The 19,550-nt window shown below is 42.7% G+C and overlaps 1 pseudogene; it reads left to right on the top strand.

The window, feature by feature from the left end:
* The first annotated feature begins 14 nt into the window (after nucleotides 1-14).
* Nucleotides 15-1,184, top strand: LOC114316870 (vacuolar iron transporter homolog 4 pseudogene; annotated as a pseudogene).
* The last annotated feature ends 18,366 nt before the right edge of the window (nucleotides 1,185-19,550 follow it).

Here is a 19,550-nt window from a genome sequence, read left to right as displayed (position 1 = left end):
CCCATTACAACAAATACACACACGTGTATCTTCTTTTTCTTCTTCTTACATGGCTTTTTCAACCCAAGCTCAAACCCACCTCAACCAAACAAAATATGAGACTCCTAACGTTGTTGATGATCTTGAGAGAGAACTACAACCACTCACCATGGAACCCCTCGAGCTTGAGGTCGTCGATTACTCGAAGCGAGCCCAGTGGCTCCGAGCCGCCGTATTAGGTGCAAATGATGGGCTGCTCTCCACCGCATCGTTAATGATGGGTGTCGGAGCGGTCCGAAAAGATGTCAAGACAATGATCCTCACTGGGATAGCCGGAACAGTGGGCGGAGCTTGTAGCATGGCGATCGGAGAGTTTGTCTCGGTGTACTCGCAGTACGATATAGAGATGAGTCAGATAAAGAGATGGGGTGGGGAGAGAGAGATGAGTGGAAGTGAAATTGAGGAGATGAAGAAGCACTTGCCGAGTCCATTGGCGGCAGCAGTGGCGTCAGCGGCGGCATTCGTGGTGGGGGCGGTGGTGCCGCTGTTGGCAGCAGCGTTTATGAAGGATTATTGGGTTAGGGTTGGGGTGGTGGTGGCGGCAGTGAGTTTAGCACTGCTAGGGTTTGGAGGGTTGAGTGCAGTGCTTGGGAGGGCACCTGTGGTGAAATCTTCACTTAGGATTTTGGTTGGAGGGTGGTTGGCCATGGGGATCACTTTTGGCTTAACCAAGTTGATTGGTTCTACTGGAATTTAAATTTTGAGTAGTAGAAAAAAAAAAAGATATTTGAAAATTAGTATAAATCAGATGTATTTTGTGTGAAATTGAATTTGTATTATATACTTATTTTCTTGGTATGTAATTTTCATTTTTTTTTTTTTGTGTGTTTATTTTGTCTTTTTGGCAAGTAAGATTATATCTTCTTGTTGTGAAGGTTCATAAAAAAGGGCTAGCTTGGAAAAGAAGCAAGGTGTAGATCTAGAGCAAAGGAAGGAGTTTTTTTGTTTGCTTATGATTGTTTTTGTTACTTTTCTTCCTTAATCTGCAGTTTAATAATGATTAATCTTCAGTTAAAAGACTCTCTCTCCCAATACCAGTCAGCTTGTTTTGTTTCAAGATTCAGTATTTATTATTATTTTTTTTAAAATTCAATTTTTTTTTTTATTTTCTGTATATTTTTATTATTGCTGAATTTCTTTAATATTCTTAGCAATTTTTTTAATTTTTAGATTCTCTTAACATAAATACACTTAAAAAATTATAAAATTTGTGAAAAAAATCTTTAAAAAATACACTAAATACAAAAAATACAAAAAAATACGAGAATTCAATATATTTTCATATTCTTGTGTATTTATTGATTGTTTAAAATATATTTTAGAAATATTTTACTTTTTAGATACATCTTAGTAAGCTGCATCTAAAAAAAGAAAAAAAATGACTTAAAATTTTAAAAATATTCACTAAATACAAAAAAATCCAATTTCTAAAAAATTGAAACCAAACACATTGAGTAGGTTTATTTTTTGAAAGAATAAATTTAAAAAAAAAATGAGTTTTCTATTTTCTGTATTTTTTTATTTTTAGTGAATTTTTAAAAAATATTTTAAGCAATTTTTTAGATACACCTAATCTGAATAAGTTTAAAAAGTATAATACTTGTGGGAAAAAAAAGTTTAAAATTCACTAAATACAAAAAAAAAAATGTTATTTAAGATGAAAAATTAGACCTACCTTTCAAGTCTAATGATGTAAAAATCAATTAAGATATTAAAGAAAATAATACTCTCTCTAATACATTATTTAATTATTAATTAATAGTATCACTTACATCCATTCACCTTTTAAGCTCAATGATGTGATGATGAATTAAAATATTAAACGACTCAGACAATACTGTCCCAGTTATCGGTATTTTTATTCTTGTGATGACACGTGTATATCATCAAAACCAATTGTCGGTCTCTGTCCACATTCACACGAGTCATAACTCGTTTACGGCTAATTATTGACAGCTTCGACCAACTTCATTGTCTCCTCCATGACTACTCTACGGAAACGGACCAACATGGACAGTCATCCTAGACAAAATTAAAATTAAAACGTTGCAACACCAGATTCATGAAGTTTTTCTTTCTGGAAAGTTTCCCAAATGTAATTCATCAAGAACTAAGAGAACCATGTTTGTGGAAATCTCTTATTCACTTCTCTCTATGTATGTATGTATATGTACATGTTTGAGTTTGTCAGTCTCTGTTATGCTAGTTCGCATATAGGGTTTTTTCTCCATAAATCAAGCAGACTTTGGTGTACGATTTGGGGGAAAATAGTTGTGATCCTTTATCTTTCACTTTCACTTTCAATTGATTATATATTTTTTCTATACACATTAAAAATACAGTTTATTTATATGTGAATATTGCATATATATATATATATATATATTTGTATTGTTGATAAAAGAGAAATAGAGGACAAAGAAGAAACTAGTGTGGTTGTGAAGCAGAGGATCTGATCATCGTCTTGTCTGTTTACTCGGTCGAGACGGAACTTCGCGACGGCGTTTGCCAACTACTTTAGCCGGAAAGTTTTATTCTTCAGGCTCTTGTTCGGAGCCGCAGAGTGGTCAACGCAGTTGGCCAGGGCTATGAAGCACAGATTTAAACTCATAGTAGAGTTGGTGAAGATGACAACAAAGTTTGAATCCATGGCCACCAGGAAAGGAAGACAAGACATTAACTTGTTGCGAATAGAGAGAGACCGGAAGGATTTGGTGGAGTTAAAATTGGTTGCTGGTAATAGACACATGTCAGCAAATGAGCAGTGGTACAGAGAACTGGACAGATGAATTTGTGTTTAATATTTATAAATTTAATTAGAATTAAATAAATTTTATATGATTTAATTTTTATTTTTTAAAATTTTAGTCTATATTTTAAGAAGTATTTTAATTTTTAAGTGATATTAATTATAATCATCAAACGGGTTTAATTGATTATTACTTAATCAATTCAATTTTAAGTATTGAATCATGTTATCAAAAGATGCCCTTACACATCATTGGGTCTCGAAAATAAGTTGAGGAACTAGACTTTATATCATTTTCCATACAAAAAATATAAAATTTCAATCAGCTTGTTTGGTTTTGGTTATTAGAAAACACTTTTCAGAAAATTCTACTTTTTTATTTTTCGTATTTTTTTTTTGTTTTCAATGAATTTTTTTAATATTTTAAGCAATTTTTTTTAATTTTTTTTAAGACACCCTAAAATAAATACACTTAAAAAGTATAATATTTGTGAAAAAATCTTTAAAAAATTTACTAAATACCAAAAATATAAGAAAAATACAAAAATTCAATATATTTTTCATATTTTTGTATATTTATTAATTTTTTAAAATATTTTTTCACAAATATTTTACTATTTAGATACATCTAAATAAGGTGTATCTAAAAAAGTTAAAAAATTGCTTAAAATTTTAAAAATATTCATATGGGAGCCGGATATTGTTGATATACGTGCAATAAAGCCAAATACAGGTATGAGGACAGTCAAGGACAGAATTTGTATTCGGCTCCATCTTAGACGATCGCAAAACCAAATAGATTAATCGACCGAAGAACCAGTTGAACAAAAGCCGAATAAACAAACATGCAATGGATTAAGGGTGGGCCCGACCCTGAGGCCCAAAAGAAAAATATAAATAGAGGGGTATCAGCCGAAGAAAGGTGTGTGAGAAAAATCCTAGAAACTTAAGTCACAAGCAAACTTGAGAGAGATACTAATTTGTCTGTCGGAGTGCTAATTCCGACCCCCGACCGAAATATTAATCCCTTTTTTTTTTCAGGTGTCAATCAGAGGACCAAGAACGTTCATCAGGATACAAGAGTATTTCCAAATCTACCTCTCCATAATTGGTGCCGTCTGTGGGAATACTCAAGCATATTCATGGCGAGCGTCACAGAAGATCCTCCGATAGTCGTTGACGAAACTACGCCAAGAGACGACCTTACTCCAAGAAACATGCTGGGACCGGAGAATATCGCCGCACGACGTGCGTTAAACTTTGATTCAGTAGCTCAGACCTCACCCTCGACTTCAATGCAAGAGACAATGCAGGTGATTATGGATCAAGCAAAGCAAAATGAACAGCGGCTTGAGAACATGATGGCTGAGAATGAACGCTTGAGCCAGGATTTGGCCTTAAAGTGGCGAAATCCCAACAAGCTGCATGCCAAGACCAAGTTCGACCTTTGGGAAAGAGGGATGATCGACGACGTCGACTTCAGAAACGCAATAATGACAGTGATTCAGACTCACCATCCCCTAAACCCAGAAAGAAAGGACGCGCCAATGTATCCAGCTCATTTGAGGGAAGTCCACATGTGCAGAATAAACGAGGGAGAAGCACTGATTCGGATGAGGAAGATAAACATGACCCTTTCGTGCGCTGTATTGCAAGGGCAGTGCTTCCCAAAAAGTTCAAGGCACCGTCGTTCACCCTTTACAACGGAAGGTCAGACGCCACTGATCACATTCGTCATTACAAGCAAGCGATGATGCTCCATGCTGATGACGAAGCCCTCATGTGTCGAATATTTCCAAGCAGCCTGGGACCACTGGCCGTGAGATGGTACTATAAACTGGAGCCGGCATCGATTCGGAACTTCCACCAACTCCAAAAGTCATTTAGGGCGAGATTCATCACTAATGAGGTCCAGCCGAAGCAAGCCGACTCTCTCTGGGCCATGCAAATCAAACCGGAAGAAACTCTTCACGCATACTTAGCTCGCTATTGGGAGTGCTTTAATATAGTAGATGATGCTTGCAATGACTCCATGGCCATCACTGCCTTTAAGATGGGTTTGCATCCATATAGCCCCCTCTGTAGTTCATTAACTAGGTGGCCCCCAAAAACCGTCTGGGCATTAATGAAGAAGGTCGAAGAGTACTGCAAAGTTAAAGACGATGCCCTGCAGGTTAAAGCCGGACATCAAACTATTGAGGCGGCCACGTCGGGAATTGTTCAGTCAATTAGCGTCGTGCCATCAAAAAGACCAGAGCGGCGGAGCCAACCTAAACAGGATAAAAGGCGTGATTCGCGCCGATCAAACGATCATTGTTCACATCGAGCTAATGAACAATATAAAGTGGATAACAGGTGCACAAGACGCTCAAGCAAGAAATATACAGAGCTAGTAGAGACGATTAGTAAGATCCTGCCGAAAGTACAACATCTTCCCTTCTTCAAGTGGCCGCCCAAGATGATGGGACCTTCCGATGCGAGAAGACAAGATAAACGGTGCGAATATCATAAAGACCACGGTCACGACACCGATAGTTGTTCTCATTGAAAGATCACCTGGAAGAATTGATGCAAGATGGCTGTCTTACGCAATACCTCCGAAAGAACAATTCAACAAATACAATAGCCATACGACCGCAGTCACCCCCTTTGGATGTAATTCATATGATATACAGCCTGCCGATGTCGTCCGAGGTACAAACAATCCAGTTTCAATCAACCTCATATAGCCCTATGATGTCAGCAAAACGGCCCCTTGACACTGGAAGGATCAGCTTCGATGATAGTGATTTAGCTGGAATAACCCTCCCCCACACTGATTCTCTTGTCATCGAGCTATGCATCAACAAATTTTCCGTTGAGCGTGTTCTCATTGACTAGGGCAGCACTTTAGAAATAATGTATTACAAAACTTTCATCAAACTTGGCTTTACCGACTCGGACCTGTTCCTAGCGGATTATCCGTTATTCGGCTTCAATGCTAACCCGGAGTACCCTATGGGCAAAATCGCATTACCCATACAGGCTGGCACCAGATCAGTGGACGTGGAATTTTTGGTTGTCAAGCTTCCTTCGCCGTATAATCTCATCATGGGTAGAGCTTGGTTGCATACGATGCAAGTCGTGCGAAGCACCTACCACCAGCTACTTCATTTTCTGACTGAATACGGAGTCGAACAAGTTTGTGGCTCTCAGAAATCAGCGTAGGCATGCTATCTTCTAACCGCGAAGAGACCAAGGAAGGTGAAAGTGCATTCCATTGAGATACCGGATAAGGAGAGCCTTGAAGACGTTGGGAGGATCCCAAGCGAAAAGGCAACTGAAGCCCTGCATCGGGTTGATATAGACAAGTGTCCTGAGAAGTTCTTCATGATCGGCGCTTCCTTGGATACAGTTGAAAGGTAGGAGTTGGTATCTTTCTTACTCGGCAATATTGATGTATTTGCATGGTCACCATATGAGATGCCAGGAGTAGAACCATCAGTGACCCAACACCGCTTACACGTTGATTCGAAATGTAAGCCAATTATTCAGAGAAGTCGACGGTCAGCCGTGGAGGATAATTCGGCCTTTGTTGAAGAAGTAGATCGATTACTTGACGTCGGGGCAATTCGAGAAGTAACCTATCCTACATGGTTGTCCAATACTATGGTCGTCAAGAAGAAGAATGGCTCTTGGCGTGTCTGTGTGGATTTTACGGACTTAAACAAGGCTTGTCCCAAAGACTGTTTTCCCTTGTCCAGAATAGACCAACTTGTAGACGTAACGACAAATCATCAACGCATGAGCTTCTTGGACGCCTACAGGGGCTATCATCAAATTGCTATGCATTCGGAGGATCAAGAGAAAACCGTTTTCCTCACCCCAAGAGGAACCTATTGCTACAATGTCATGCCTTTTGGGCTGAAGAATGCGGCGGCAACTTATCAGAGACTAGTGACTGCAATGTTCAAGGAAAAACTCGGCAGTACTATGGAAGTATACATCGACGATATGGTGGTCAAATCCAAGGAAAAGCACTCTCATCTAGCCGATTTGGCAGAGATATTTGGCATCCTTTGAAAGTACAAAATGAAGCTAAACGCCTCGAAATGTGCATTCGGCATTAGATCCGGTAAATTCCTTGGCTACTTCATTAAAAATCGCGGAATCGAAGCCAACCCGAAGCAAATAATGATGATTCTAGAGCTTGGCTCCCCTTGGTCAGTGAAATAGGTTTAGAAGCTAACAGGAATGGCCGCTGCACTCAACAGGTTTATTAGCCGTTCCACAGACCGCTGCCGATAATTCTTTCACACACTTCGGCAAGGCAGGGCATTTGACTGGACACCCGAATGCCAAGCCACTTTGGACGGCTTAAAATCCTATCGTCGATCAGTACCACACTTGGAAACACATGCGGCAAACGATCCCCTCATTTTGTATCTAGCGGTATCCGACAAGGCAATCAGCGCCGTATTGTTAAAGGAAGAACTTGGGGAGCAGCGATCGGTTTACTATGTGAGCAAAGCAATGGCCGACGCCGAAACACGTTAACTTCCATTGGAGAAGCTTATCCTTGCCCTCGTCATGGTTGCAAGAAAACTGATGCATTACTTTCAGGAGCACACCATTGGGGTACTAACAGATTATTCCCTCCGGTCGGCACTCCGCAGTGCAGAAGCATTAGGCCGTGCTTCGAAATGGGTTCTGGAACTCGGCCAGTATGTATAGACGTCCCCAAACGCCTCGGGAGGGAAATCACGTTCTGTTCATTGGGGTCACTACAGTTCAGGACTCTAAAATTGTCACGGTTCTAAATCTGAACCAAAGAGTCCAAATCCGGCAAATCGTTTTGAGAAAACAGATTTTGAAAGAAGTGCCAAACATGGACTGCTTTGCCAAATACAGAGTCGCCACCTAAATGTTTTATTTTGGGGAAATTTAAGAAACCCTGACTCGTTTGCCTAAAGCCACGTGTCCGTCATCACCAAAGTTGCCTCAGTTCGGGAACTTAGGTACGATTGGAGAAGGTCACTTCGTGAGCACCCCCGCTCGCCCGATCAAAGATCGGCCTCTACTAACCATGATATCTATTTTTGAAAACATTATGCGCCCTTATTTCGGTTATCAGCCTAGATTTATTATGTGATGCGCACAACATTCAAGTATAGACTGGATCACCTGAATTGGAACAAAAAATTTCATGTTTGTTTGTTTGAAAAATGGTTTGATGGTGCTACCCGCAAGTAGGCTAAGACGTGGATTTGCCACCCTCAGGTGGGCTTAGGAAACATGATTTTGCCACTATCTAGTGGGCTTAAAACACACATTTGATGAATTGTTTCAATTCAAATAACCCAACCTTCACCCACAGGCATTCAGGCAGTTATATCACATAAGCATATAGCCTCATGATAAGCATGCTATTCATGGCAGTCACTCACACGCATGCAAGGATGCTAAAGCATAAAACTTACCGAGTACTCCAAGCCAAAACAAAAGCTAATTAAAAATCCATGCATGATCCTAATTATACGGAAATGCCTAATGCAACACATGCAAAAATGCAACTATAACAAGCTCGGCTATTCTAAACATGGCATATGAAATGCTACAGCTAACATGTATTCAACTTGGAATTGAAAATACAATGCAGTTAGTATGATGCGCCGAGCCCGGTGCATGCAAAACAGATGAATGAATGCAAACATGCTATCATACTGTATGCTAATTGAAACATGCCCTAATCTAACCATCATAAGCGGGTAAATAAAAGGGAGAAAGACGTGGGGTTGGAAGACATACATCACACACACGCACACTTATTACAACATTGCCCTCGCGCAGAGGGTCCGAATAAATAATATACAGTCCCAAATGAATAATTATAGTCCAAATAATTACAAAACCCTAATTAATTAACAAATTAAATCAGGAAAGCAATAAATTGGCACGTAAATCCATGGACTGCCTCAGCTCTGTTCCGAATGATGGATGATGCATGCTTGAGTTGCCTTGCGCGAAAATCCACTGCGATGCCCCGGTTTGCCTCTGTTTGCAATTATTCTTGGAATGCGTGTCAAGCTTCGGAAGGCTGCCGATTTCTGATTTGCTGCAACAGAGAGCAAAAAAGGGGCATGGCAAAGTATTTTCACATATGTATGCATGACTACTCTTCGGGGAGTGTAGTCCTCGATCCTCGTGCCACCAATCACGCATATCGATGCATAATGGCCGAGGAGTCGAATTGCACGACTCAATATGAAATGAATTCACATATAAACACAACAAGACCTAAACTCCATCATGGATAATCCGGAGTGTCGGTAATTGGGAATTGAGACACGTTTCATCACTCGAAGTATGAAACGTCCCTCGTTTCCCGTGCTCGGGCTAACCCCTATCCCAAACACAATGCAATATGCATGACGTGCATGAATACAACTAATATACAACCTAGCATGCACAATGTTATGAAATGGCATACACGATGCACGAGGTAACATGGCATACACAATGCGCTAACATACAACCTAGCATACACAATGCTATGAAATGAAATGGCATACACAATGCACAATGGACTTACACCAATATGGGTGGACCTCAGCCACACACACATTAGTAGCCATTAGATGAAAATGAGACACTCGAGATGCGTGCACGCATGCACGCAAATCGAGGACCGAACCCAAGCCATAGCATGCAACACTAACAAGGCATGGCAAGGCATGAAACATGGTATGCAAACATGCAAATTTTAGTGCTGAAATATGATGCAAAACAGCCCCGAAACATGAAAACATGGCATCCGATGCATGGAATGAACCCGAAACACAAAACTAGGCATATGTATTGGCCTATAGCTATACAAAACATGTATTATTTGATCATGAAGTATGAAGACAGAAGCAAGACGGTCCCAAAAAATGCATATTTATAGTTTATAACAAGTCTCAAATATGAACACAAATAGGGCTAATCTATCATGCAAAAATGACCCCAAAATAGAGATTGAACACAAAGGGACAGCAGCTGGCCCCAAATGGCAAAGAGCCCTTCAACGAAGTTGAAGAGGGGCTCAAACCAAGGTATTTTATAGTTTTCATCAGGCCACGAAAATAATCACAAATAAGGCCAAACTATCATGCAAGAAAAGGCCTAAAAGAGGGGTAAAGTGACAAGTAGTAGCTGCTGTTCTCAAACAGAGGAGATCCCTTCAACAAAGTTGAAGAGGGGCTTAAAAAAATACATTTCACAGTTTATGGAAAAATCCAAAACAACTTAAAAATGAGCCTAAACTACCATGCAAAAATTGGCCCAAAAGAGAGATAAAGAGGCAAATGGCAGTAGGGGACCTCAAACAGAGAAGAGCCCTTCAACAATGTTGAAGAGAGGCTTAAAATAAGACTATTTACAGTTTGGCTTGGAGCCCAGAAATGATCAAAAATAAGGCTAATATATCATGCAAGATTAGACCCTAAGAGAGAGATAAAGAAGCAAGTGGTAGTAGGAGACCTCAAACAGCAGGAGGTCCTTAATAAAACATGAAAAGAGGCTCAAAATATGACTATTTACAGTTAGGGTCGGAGCCCAAAGTGTAAGCAAGTATGGCTTAGATATGGAACAAAACAAGGCAAGAAAGAGGGAAAATGGGACTCACCTTTGTAGAACCAAGCTTCAACGACTTTTGGACCAAGTTTAGAAGCTCTTCACCTATGGAAATCAGCTTCAAAGGTCTGGAATGGAGTATGGAGGCTTTGTGCTATGAGGTAGTGTAGAAATGGTGTAGGAAACTTGGGGTTTGGGAGCTTGGAATAGAGAGAGAGAGAGATATATATATATATAATGCAAGAGCCTTAAAGCAAATTTTGTAACCTCTGAAAACACAGCTGGGGGTTCTGGTTATATAGGCAAAGGAGTGGAGGAAAAAAGGGGGGAAAATGAAATTCAAATTTCCCCCCAAAAATAGGCCTAAAAGAGAGATAAAGAGGCAAGTGGTAGCTGCCGGCCTCAAACTGAAGAGAGCCCTTCAACAAAGTTGAAGAAGGGCTCAAAATAAGACATTTTACAGTTTATGATCAAGTCCGAAACAGCTCACAAATAAGCCTAAAATACCATGCAAAAATAGGCCTAAAAGAGAGTTAAAGAGGAAAGTGATAGTAGGAGACCTCAAACAGCAAAAGATCCTTAATCAAACATGAAAAGGAGCTCAAAATATGACTATTTACAGTTTGGGTCGGAGCCCAAAAATTCTTTCAAGCAAGGCTTAGATATAGAGCAAGATAGGAACAAAAAAGAGGGAAAAAAAAGCTTACCCTTTAAGACCAATGGACCAGCAGCTCTTGGTCTGAGAAATGGTGCTCCTAAGCTCTGAAAAAAACAGCTCCAAGTTGTTGGAATAGATGGTGGTGGGGTGTATACCAAAAACCGGAGCAAACGGAGGTGGTTAAGTGGTCCCGAACCGAGGCACACAGCCGCCGGCTCCGAAAAATCGAAAACCGGGCTCCAAACGGGAAAAATGGCCTACGACCACGTAACGTAGCCTACGGCCACTGAGAGATGATCTACAAGGCCTCTCCCTCCCTTCGGGAAGAGAAAACAGAGAAAAGAGAGCCTGGTTCGCAAACCGAGGCAAGACACGAAAGAGCCCGGAAGTCTAGAGGCAAGGCTTGCAGCCGAGACTCTGAAACTTCTGAACGAGCACAATATGCACCATCACCGAGCGCTCAATCGGTGACGTCTGAGTCTTAAGGTCGGTCAAAAATGGAGTGTCTACAGTTGCCCCTCTTTAACAGAACTCGAAAGTCACACGTGACGGGAGTGAATGTCAAAGCCCAGAGACGACCCATTTTTGACAAGGCCGAAGACTTAGACAAACAGGCAAGATAACAAAGATATGCCCGCAGGCATGCCCGTAGGTAGGGGGCAAGATGCAAAATGATATGCAGGAAGATTTTGATAATTGGACTTATACGCTATGCGAGGCCGGTTTGAAAATTGGACTTATATGCTACGCGAAGCCGGTTTTGAAAGTTGGACTTATACGCTACTCGAAGCCTGGTTTGATAATTGAGGATTCATGCAATGCGCTGTAATGTAGTGGCTAAAATGCAATGTAATAGCTAAGAGGTAAACGTACCTTACAGGAGCAATTGGCAATGACTTACCTCATGCTGTTGGGGATCTTTCGCTTCTTCTTGGTTGAACTGTAGGTGCTACTTTTCTCCCTGACTATGGTCGCAGCTTTCCCTATTCTCCAACAGGGTGACAGACTAGGTTGGTTCAGTGTCCAGAATTGAGGTGCATACACATGCTATCTCAATCTATGGGGCTACCATACAGATTTCAAGCCGAGGATATACCTCTGGGTATTTAAACCAGACTTTAGTCTCAGAAATCCCGAACTTTTGTGTTCTAGGCATGAGCCATTCGAACTCTAGTTTCCACTGTCTCAGTTGGTCTCCTAGGAACTCACCGCAAACATAGGCAGGTGGCTATACCAGACCACGGGAAGTCGTTCGGGCACGACAAACACCAAAGGAATTACACCTTTAGAGGATTTAAGGTCTCCTAGACCGGGGAGTGCACAAGACAGTGCGAATAAAGATGCAGGATTTAAGGTCTCCTTAGACCGGAGCATTTAAGGTCTCCTAGACCAGACAGTAAAATAGATACCATGTAATAGATACGGTGCAATAGATGCAAAGGGTGAACACACGCCAACCACGCTGGACTCGTGAGTGGAGGAAGAACAAAGAAAATCAAATCAGGAGCGCGTTCCACGCACCCTAAGATAAATTCCAAACACGCTGAAACCGTGTGAGGGAAAAGAACACTCTAACCACGCTGAAATCGTGAGAAGAGGTCCGAAAACAATTGCTCAAGTGCGCACACAACGCAACTAGAGATAAAATCCAAACACGTTGAAATCGTGTGAGGAACGGGACACTCAAACCACGCTGAAATCGTGAGAGGAGGTCCAAACACAAACCGCCCAGCGCGTCTACAATGCAACCTGGGATAAATTCTAAACACGCTAAAATCGTGTAAGGAAGGGGACACTCAAACCACGCTGAAATCGTGAGAAGAGGTCTGAAAAACCGCTCAAGTGCGCACATAACGCAACCTGAGATAAAATCCAAACACGCTGAAATTGTGTGAGGAAGGGGACACTCAAACCACGCTGAAATCATGAGAAGAGGTCCGAAAACAACCGCCCAGGTGCATACACAACCCAACCTGAGATGAATTCCAAACACGCTGAAAACGTGTAAGGAATGGAACACTCAAACCACGCTGAAATCGTGAGAGGAGGTCCAAACAACAACCGCCCAGCTGCGCACACAACGCAACCTGAGATAAATTCCAAACACGCTGAAATCGCGTAAGGAACAGGACACTCAAACCACGCTGAAATCGTGAGAGGAGGCCCAAACAACAACCGCCCAGGTGCGCGCACAATGCAACCTGAGATAAAATCCAAACACGTTGAAATCGTGTGAGGAAGGGGACACTCAAACCATGCTGAAATCGTGAGAAGAGGCCCAAACAACAACCGCCTAGGTGCACACACAACGCAACCTGAGATAAAATCCAAACACGCTGAAATCGTGTGAGGAAGGGGACACTCAAGCCACGCTGAAATCGTGAGAAGAGGCCCAAACAACAACCGCCCAGGTGTGCGCACAACGCAACTTGAGATAAAATCCAAACACGCTGAAATCGTGTGAGGAAGGGGACACTCAAACCACGCTGAAATCGTGAGAAGAGGTTCGAAAACAACCGCCCAGGTGCATACACAACGCAACCTGAAATGAATTCTAAACATGCTGAAATCGTGTAAGGAAGGGGACACTCAAACCACGCTAAAATCGTGAGAAGAGGTCCAAAAAACCGCTCAAGTGTGCACACAACGCAACCTGAGATAAAATCCAAACACGTTGAAATCGTGTAAGGAAGGGGACACTCAAACCACGCTGAAATCGTGAGAAAAGGTCCGAAAAACCGCTCAGGTGCATACACAACGCAACCTGAGATGAATTCCAAACACACTGAAATCGTGTGGGGAAAGGGGACAGGGAGAAACATAGGGACATATCCCGGTGTTTCGAAATGGTGTGAGCATTGGAACGTAATCCGAACGCTTTTAACCGAAGAGGGAGAAACATAGGGACGTATCCTGGTGTTTCGGAAAGAAGTGAGAAACATAGGGACGTATCCCAAAGGTTAGGGACGTATCCCAAGGATTAGGGACGTATCCAAAAAATTAGGGACGTATCCCAAGGATTAGGGACGTATCCCAAAGATTAGGGACGTATCCCAAGGATTAGGGACGTATCCCAAAGATTAGGGACGCATCCCAAGGATTAGGGACGCATCCCAAGGATTAGGGACGTATCCCAAGGATTAGGGACGCATCCCAAGGATTAGGGACGTATCCCAAGGATTAGGGACGTATCCGAAGGATTAGGGACGCATCCCAAAGATTAGGGACGTATCCCAAGGATTAGGGACGCATCCCAAGGATTAGGGATGTATCCCTGTGTTACGAACAAGGAGGAGAAACATAGGGACGTATCCCGGTGTTTCGACAAAGGAGAAGAAACATAGGGACGTATCCTGGTGTTTCGGAGAGGAGGAGAAACACAGGGCCATATCCCGTTGTTTCAGAATAGAAAGAGAAACATAGGGACGTATCCCAGTGTTTCGGAGAGAAGGAAGAAACATAGGGACGTATCCGTTGTTTCGGAATAGAAGAAGAAACATAGGGACACATCCCGGTGTTTCAGAAAGGTAGGAGAAACATAGGGACGTATCCCGGTGTTTCGGAAAAGAAAGAGAAAGGGAAACGTAGAGACGTATCCCGGTGTTTCGAAAGAAGGGAGAAACGGAAACGTAGGGACGTGTCCCGGTGTTTCAGAAAGGTATAAGAAACAAAAGGACATATCCCAGTGTTTCCAAACAAAGGAGCGCGTAAAACAATGTAATGCAGGTGCACAAGACAGTGCGATAAAATGCATTTTCTATGCAAGTATGGGGGCATTTTCTATGCAATATTAAAAGCATATTCTATGCAGAAACATAATGATGCGCGGCACGCATGCAACCGAAGTGTATATGAAAGTTCACATTCTATGCAATGGAAGGGCATCAAACATGTACTCTGGTGCCTCCGATTTACTTTTCGGAGGACTTGGCAACACAACTCTGCTCGAAAAAGGGACACCCTGTTTACATTGGCGAGAGATAACATCTGCTGCTACTTTAATTACCATTCTGACTTGAAGCAGGCTTAAGCTTGGAATAGAGGCACACTCATTCTTCGGAGCACTGACAAGGCCTAAAGAGGTACATCCGGAGCACAATCATGGAGTTTTCCGAAGTTGAAGCACACTCAGATACCCGATATTTTCCTCTTTTACTTTTGTTTTGTAGTCTGGAACCCATATAGCTTCAAATAGGTCCTAGTTTTACTGTTCTCACATGACCTGGGTTGAATCCTGCGATTTTATGAAAGAACAAATTCTGTTTTGTACAAATGTGGAGAATAGCACGGCACTCGGAGCACAAAACGATTTTATTTTTGAAATTGAGAGATGAGTTTTCGACCAAGTATTGAGCCTACGACTGAACATAGCAAAACGACTCAACAAGAAAATAAAAGGTACACAACCTAGACACATCGAGTAACACTCGAAACGACTCAAAACAAGAATCAAGATAAAACAAAAAGACACGGCACTCAGACGTGCACAGGGAGCCTGTTTCACCGGGTAGTGTTTCCCACCCTTTCTTATTTGTGGTTCTCACATCACTCGGCTCTCAAGCTCTGTTTTTCTGAAAAAGCCCTCTTCTCACTTTTCCTCTCATCTCACATCTCTCTATTCTTCAATCTCTCATTTTTCATCCCTCCCCTAGGTGGTTGAGGGATAAACAGCAAATTGTTGGCTCGTGCCCCTGGCATTCTGCTAGATTCTCTTTCTTCCACTCACAGCTAGTGAATTCCTCCCACGGAAAGGTTGCGCTACAACTGGGTGTGTAGCAAATCTGCAGCTAACATCAGTTGATGATGCTTTGCTGGGGAGTTTGGACGTGATAAGATCTGTCCAGATGATGGAGTGGAATATCTTGCCCCATTCTAGTTCGTGCTTCGCACTTTGCTTGATACCTCGTTGTTTGGAGGATGTGAGAGCTTTCTGCCCTTTGTTGTGCCCTTTTCTGGCGAATACGGTGCCCTTTCCGACAAGTAGAGTGCCCTTTCTGGCAAGTATTTTGACAAAGGGGAAAAGACAGAACACCTGACTCAACTGTGCCCCTAGTTCATCATTTTGACCATTTTTTGTTTTTTTCTTTCCATTAAAACAGTTTTGACCAACATGAGAGTTAGATTAACGCGCTTGTTCGATTTTCTGATTTAAAATCATGCAAGTTAGGCTATGAACACTGAGAGTTTTCCTTTTTTGGGTCCAAGAAATGGTCCAGTTTTGAAAAAGATGGAACAATTTTCGAGAAAATTTAGTCAACCTCAGTAAAAATTCTCAAAAACTATTTTTGCAAACGGCCGATGCTTAAAAAGCGCGGAATTTACTCTTGAGATGTACAACCTCGGATCTGGACGAAAATTGCCCCCTTACTCGAAGAGAGCTGCATGGCAACGGAAAGTTGCCCCTTGTTTGAACGGCACCGCAGTGCATTGAATGGCAACGGAAAGTTGCCCCTTGTGTGAATGGCACCGCAGCGCATTATAGTCAGTCCTCGAAGCGATGATTGCAACCGAACTCTCGGATACAGAGAAGGCAAAGATTATCAGAACCATTACATGGACATGATCGAATTTGAAGTGTTTTAGGGCTGCACTTCAGAATTAAGTTGCCTATGTATCCCAAGGATGGGAATCAGGCCTTACGTAGTTCGGGGTTAAGGTACACTCGGGTATTAACCTCTCCTTTTTAGGCTCTAACTTTTTCCAAGGCGCCCGTTGCGGGTTTTCGACCTTGCGAGCTTTGTTCTTTTTTTTTTTCCTTCAATTTTTGTATCTTTTCATTCCTTTTCATTCTTTTTTTTTTTTTTTTTTTTCTTTTCTCTTGCTCTAACTTTGCCTGGGTCGCCCTTCTGGGTTTTCGGCCTAGCGAGCCTCTCAAAGGGTAAAAGTGCAACAAGTCCATGCCAAATGTTTTTAGGATCTCGAAGCCATCCGTATCCAAGAGAGTGGCTGTTGTATCGATTTGCAGAAGGATCCATCTTCGGCTCTTCGAGCACATCGGACATTTTTGCCCCTAGTTCGAGGGGTGTTTCTGTTCTAGCTTCGCAAGCTTCTTCTGATGAGGTCTGATCTTCTTGATCTAACTTTGGTGCCTCTTGTTCGAGGGCTGTTTCAAATCTTGCCGCACAGGCCTCATATCGCGGTTGATCGTTGAACACTCTGAATCCAAGGTCAAGGTTTGAAAGCAAGGGCTCAAGTCTCGAGGCTGAGAGCGATCCTAAGCTGCACAATCTCAAGAGCGATTCCACACAAGTCTTCGTAGGACCGCGCAAAACATTGTTTTTGAAAATTTTTAAGAAAGCGACAAATCGCTCGCGCTGAAGATAGTGTGAAACCAGTCTGAATCAAGCCAGGGTCCTTCTCAGTACTCACGCTAACAAGCATGATTTCATTCATTAAGGGGCTTAGCACGTCTCTTTTTCTCTTAATTGATCAAAATTTTGCAAAACCCGAGGAATTCCTTCCTCTTCGTTTTCACCAGTGTTCAAAAAGTTTTGAAAAACTTAGGTCGATGCAATGAATTCAAGGCACAGAAAAGACACAGCTTCTAGTCAGATACTACCATCTCATTTGGAATTTCTGGTACAACTGGCACACGCCAGAAGCAAACATAAAAGCATGAAAAACCACTACTGTTCATTTGAATCTGCTGGCGTTACTGGCTCCATGGCAGAAATAGACTCAAAACAAAACGAAAAGACAAACACAAAATAAAATGGTGACGCCCGAGGTAACACCCCCCGGAATCACCCGACTCCTATACGACAGGACTGACTCGATACAACAAGACAAACCCAAAACAAAAGAGACTGACTCAAAACAAAAAGACAGACTCAAAAACAAAACAACAAGACTGACCCAATACCTAAGTTAGAATGTACAAAAACCAGCATTCACAAATGCTCAAAACAGTGCGTGCCATACACCATATCTGAAATAAACTGAACGCCACCCGCAGGTGGTTCATCCCTCGATCACATCACATTATCCCCTACAAGTTCACTGATCAAGTGCCGATAGACTTTGTAGGACCTGGTGCGGGGATGACCCTATTGTCAATCAAATTTTGTATCTCATGGCGGAGGCAGACGCAACTGTTGGTGTCATGACCGGTTTGTTGATGGAAAGCACAGTACTTAGTCGAGTCATGTTTTGGAGGGAGAGGATCGGGTAGAGGCCGTTGCTCTAACGGTTTCAGATGTCCTTTCCTGAGTAGGACCCCCAGGGCTTTAGACAAAGACATATAGAGTGGGGTGAAAACCCTCTTGCCTCGGGGTAGATAGTCTGAAGTTCGGGGGTTTGAAGTGGATGCACCAACAAAGGAGGTGGCTGCTCTTGGTGTGGTGGTGGCGACCATGCCCACTTCAGAAGATCTTGCAGCTGCATCACCGCTGGTGGTCGCATTCGAACTGCGGGTAAACGCCCTCCTGGGCTGCTCCTTCTCCTGGTCAATGAGGCCCTGCTTCATAGCATCCTCGATCTGTACTCCCATCTCATGCAAATCTGAAAAGGTAGGGAAGGGGAGTACGATCATTTTCTGCATTAGTTTGGGCTGGAGGTTGCACACAACCATCCGTATTTGATCCTTATCCGTTGGCCTAATGGTCATCATTGAGGCCTTGGCCCTCCAGCAGGCCACGAATACTGAGAAGCTCTCTTTAGGCTCCTGCCTCGTCGTCTCAAGATCACAGGTCGTAATCTCGATTTGGGTATTGTATGAATATTGTGCGACGAAGGCCTCGGCCATCTCCTCCCAGCTTCGTTTCACTGAATCCTCCAATTTGGCGTACCAGATGGCCGCAATACCCGATAGGGTCCTGCCAAAAAGGGAAAGCTTCTGTAATCTTGTCAAGCCCATCGGGCGTAGAACATCTGAAAACAAACTCAGGTGGACCATGGGATCTCCTGACCCGTCAAAACGGTCGATGTGAGGCATCTTGAACCTGTCCGGCAGTGTCACAGCTGCATTGGTGTACCCGTCCTCAATGTCCGGGATGGACTTTACCCCCTGGGATTTTTTGAACAACTTTTCAAGCTTGCTCAACTTCAACGCTGTATGGTTTACCTCGAACTCAAAGGGAGAGTCCGATGGGGTGATTGGTGCTTTGGACAGCTGGGGTAAGATTGGGGGCAGAGCCGGCCCTGTCGGAATGTCCGTACCTTCCTGGACATTTGGCGTCTCCCCGGGTATTGGATCTACTGGTGGAGGGAGCTTGATGCGAAGCAGATGCTCCATTTTGCCGTTGCAATCTGGTGATTAGCTCTGCCTGTTGGGCCATGACCGCAGCTTGCTGTTTGGCGAATTCAGCTTGGCGGACAGCATCTTGCTGCATGAGTTTCATACTTTCTTGCATCTGGTGCATCATTGCCTCCATCCCTAATGTGTTATGCTGATCCATCTAACTGACTGGTATCTATCCCTGTAGTAGAAACTGAGACCCCAGCCTGACTGTTCACTGGTGGGGTGGATAAGGGCCACTGATCTGGTAACTGCTGAACTGGTGATTTGTGCTT

This window comes from Camellia sinensis, chromosome 12 (genome assembly GCF_055761805.1).
Source record: "Camellia sinensis isolate YWXY chromosome 12, ASM5576180v1, whole genome shotgun sequence".
Lineage (NCBI taxonomy): Eukaryota > Viridiplantae > Streptophyta > Magnoliopsida > Ericales > Theaceae > Camellia > Camellia sinensis.
This window is presented reverse-complemented; position numbering and strand designations above follow the sequence as displayed.